The sequence below is a fragment of the Lactuca saligna genome, chromosome 4 (genome assembly GCF_052625555.1).
Source record: "Lactuca saligna cultivar CGN05327 chromosome 4, ASM5262555v1, whole genome shotgun sequence".
Taxonomy (NCBI): Eukaryota; Viridiplantae; Streptophyta; class Magnoliopsida; order Asterales; family Asteraceae; genus Lactuca; species Lactuca saligna.
This window is the reverse complement of record NC_136420.1, coordinates 121,099,217-121,103,355: the sequence shown is the minus strand read 5'-3', so window position 1 is coordinate 121,103,355 and position 4,139 is coordinate 121,099,217. Positions and strand designations below refer to the sequence as shown.

Genomic DNA, 4,139 nt, shown 5'->3' with positions numbered 1-4,139 from the left:
ATGAAAGTGTGTGTGTATCCAAAAACACCACCTATACATCGCACCCATGTACATGCTGGGAAATAACTTTATAAACCATACCAAAAGCCCTAGAAAAAAAATCCCTAGAATAAGTGTAAGTGTCTGAACAATATATAAAATGAGTTGGTATGGTCATATAAATTCTATACAACCTTTAAATAATTTTGAATGTCCATATCAAAGCCCCAATCAAAACCTATCATTTGCGAAAATTTTGCATGGGTTGTAAAATGAATTGGTACGTGTTACCTAATCCGTATGAGCTGTAACATATATGGTCATACCAAATCCATTAGGTCTTACATATTTTGAATAGGTTTCCCCAATCAAAACCTATAGTTTGCCAAATTTTTGCATGGGTTGTAGAATGAATTGGTATGCGTTACGTAATCCGTATGAGCTGTAACACATATGGTCATGCCAAATCCATTAGGTCTTAAATGTTTTGAATAGGTTTCACATTGTATTTAAAACAACTTGGAAAGTGTACCAAATGTGCTCTCTCTCTCTCTTGCCTATTTTCAAGATTCACATCCTTTTTAGTCAACTTAGGGACCAATTTCAATGATTAAGAACCCTCATAGGATATTGGAAATATTAATCCATAACAATTTTGTACCCGCAATAAAACAAAAGTCATTAAATCTAACAATTTTTTCTATTTTCAACATCTTAGCACATCTTGTTACATTCCTCGATAGATTTAGCAATACATTCCAATCACCAATCCAAAATCTAAATGTTTTCCAATCGATTCTTCTACCATTAGAGACAATATCTCTAACTAATTATTAATCTCCTTTGATATTTGATCCATAATTTAGCGATTTACTCTATGTATTAAGCGGCATATTTGTCAAACATTTTTGCATACAAGGATTATATTAAATAATTAGGATTAAGATTGATCTATTTGGTGTAAAAAATATATATATTATGCGTCCATTGGGGGCGATAAGGAGTATGATCAGACATACACCATACTCAACATCAACAAAGTTGGTAAAGGTTAGTTTTTAAATGGTTTTGGGTACATATGTTGGTTGTCCCAGGAGAATTAAAACTTGTAGTAATATGTTGATTAAATTTAACAAATAAAATCATGCTTTGTTGACATTAGCTAGTGCATAATCATTTGATGGCAAGAGTTAAGAGATTTTGCCAAAGCTTTTTGGTTTAGCCAACAATAAATGCATTTTGTTGTTTCTGATAGTGATTATAATACTTTACTGTTTCTAACAATTGTATGGTATTGTGATGTTAAATACAAAGTCGTCAAATTATAAGCTTTCTTTCTTTTTACCTAAAACTCCAGAACATTAAGAAAGTTTGGTTTCCTTATATTCTTTCGAACTCTATAAGATAAATAAAATAATAACTTTCTGTTCTCCTTTCCCCTTTCCATAATTTTCTTTTCGGCTCCTTTCTCTAAACAAAACCTGAGAACACAATGTAAATGCATATATAGTTTTTAATTATCAACTTTAGAATTAGCATGAATATAACTGATCCACAGTTTACACATGGAATATCAATTTTCAGCGAAACACGGTCGAGTCGTGGTAAAAGATAATGTGGTTTTATACCATGGATGCGGGTAGTTGTGTATAATAATACATATGTGAAAAAGTGTTATCATAAGTGGCAATTTTTGTATCGAGAAAGAGGGCATGAAGTATTGATTTGGGCAAAGCATGATTGTACCTGAAAATTAAACATTGCAAAATAAATATTTTGCATGCAGGGACGATAAAGGAATTGGGTAGATGTAGTTTAGTTTCACTTTAATTTGCAGGCCTTGAAGCACAACATCTGCATTTAATTACCCATTTCGGTGCTTGAGTAGCTTATGAAAATGGTCATATAGTTTAGGTGCGATGTGCTAACAATTGGTCTAGCTTTTACGGGAGATCACTTGGGATTGTCACCAAGATTTTTGCATCGTCTAGAGAAGCATGGAGGTGATGTGTTTACAAATAGAAAGATTTTGTTTAGTATGAGAGAATGGAGCATACTGGACATCCAGAAAGCAAAGTAGGTAGGTAATTGCTTAAGTTTCTAAATGATTTTAGTTTCAAATATAGTAACATCATAGGGTTTGGAGAGAGAGCTAATAGATACAGAAAGCAAATTATTTATTGTCTAGATGTAATTAACTTCCAAGTAATGTTGGTTAAATCACAATTTTGACAAAGTGTTTTAATGTTTTTTACTTATAAGTAAGTATTCCTTCAGAAGGTGTTTTACCAATACAGAGACTGATTTTGAGTATGCATGCTCTTACTTCAATATCGATCCTGTGCTAATTGTGACAGTCTCTGCAATCGAGCAACTTCAAGTAATGGCTTCAAAACGACAATATAAAGAGGCTGCTGCACAGGTATAGGTATGTAAGCTGGTTATACATTAGTTCCAATAGAATAATTACATAAGAATCACATACACATTCAAATATTTAAGGGTATAATGGTACCATGTTAACCACTAGATAGCATTATGAATAGGATAAATTACTTGTAATAGCAATCAACATTCCATGTTTTTTCCATCTTAGGCAACCAACTATCTTGTTAGTTAACTTGAATGGAAAAAGAATAGTCGGTTGCCTAGAGTGCAAAAAACATGGTAAAAAGAACTATTCTAGTTAGCTTTGCTATTCGATTTATCTTTTCCATTAGTTTATTAAGTTTAGTGTATTTAAGTTGCTAGGTTACCTTAAGTTGTTTTGTGGGGTTAATATCCCAAGAAAGCTGGCTAGGATAAAAGAAAAAAAAAAAGAAGTTAATAATTAGTATGGAGCTAGGTAACATTTCCATTTTCCAAGGCAAATAGAATTAAGAATAGATACGTGGTCCATGCATGCATGCATATCCCACATCGGAGGCGGAAGAAAAGAAAAGTCAACGTAGTTGTTGGATAAAAAGCGAGGGCAGGGGAACGGAAAAATCACTTACCTGGACGGTGTCTTTGGGGGATCAAGAAGGTCCATGGCCTAGGCTGGTGGTCTCCATTGCACATTACGGAGAGGTGCCTGTCTAAGGTCGGCCCAAGTTGGTCGAACCTACGTCATAATTTGTGTTAGAGGGGGCCTGCGTTCGCGCGGCCCCTACCTATACTCTTAGTTTTAAATTTTCATATTCTTTTCATGCTTAGAATCAGTAGAAAAGTAGTAACTCCAAAATTTCTGCTTAGTTAATTGCATCTCTCGTTTGGTTTAGAAAACTTAAAAAATGACAATTTTGAATTCTGACGAGTTATAGATTAGAAGCTGGTACATTTTTCTGACAATTTTGAATTTTGACGAGTCTCCTGGTTTAATTACTTTAATTAATAAGCAAATTAAGGTATCAAAAAGAAGCAGTTCCAGTCTAACGTTAATTACAAGCTAAGGGACTGTGATGCTGCGATGGGTAGTCTCATGGTTTATAATTTATATTAATATTAACATACTGTATGGCAGCTATATTAATCAAGCAAATTAAGCTACTGCAGTTAAGCCATTAGTTGAGTCGGTTGCATGCATGACATAATAAAGGCAAAGTTATGGAGTCCCACATCGCCTCAAGGAAAGCAAACAGAGAATGTTGAGTAGGTTTAAAAAGGAAGGCCTTTCCCTTACGCAAATTTCATACCTTTCTCGGCCTTTTGGCTAAGATCAAGTGTAGTATCTGTTCTTATCAGTTTAATATCTGATATGTGGGCCATCGGCCCACTCGATATTAATCTTATTTTTTATGGGGAAAGATCCGTCACAATAGCTTGCTATTGGGGTCTTTGAGTGTCGCCTTGGCGTTGCACTTTTGCCTTGGCATGGCGCACCCCTCCAAATCAAAACTTTAACCTTTTCATTTCTAATGCATCCATACGGAGAGTTGCAACAGGTACCATTGACCCTTGTAGTTTACCTTTAAAAGGGACTGTGTGACCCTTGTAGTTTACAGTTTAATATCTTATATGTGGTTCATCCCACTAACCCTGCACCAAAGAAATCTGAGCAAGAACCAATTCAGTTTGTGAGTTGAAGAAAACTATGGTATTAACATCAATATCAAGAACCACTTCACTTTTCCAACTGCAGGCTGCCCATAAATGCTAAATAGAGTTGCCATGCATATCAC

At 34.5% G+C, this 4,139-nt stretch overlaps 2 non-coding genes across 2 annotated transcripts; both read left to right on the top strand.

The window, feature by feature from the left end:
* Positions 1-2,967: 2,967 nt before the first annotated feature.
* On the top strand, positions 2,968-3,131 carry LOC145044342 (U1 spliceosomal RNA). The gene has a single exon (XR_013681300.1). It is a non-coding gene; the product is annotated as a U1 spliceosomal RNA (small nuclear RNA).
* Positions 3,132-3,649: 518 nt separating this feature from the next.
* Positions 3,650-3,845, top strand: LOC145044361 (U2 spliceosomal RNA). Its single transcript, XR_013681318.1, has one exon. It is a non-coding gene; the product is annotated as a U2 spliceosomal RNA (small nuclear RNA).
* Positions 3,846-4,139: the final 294 nt, after the last annotated feature.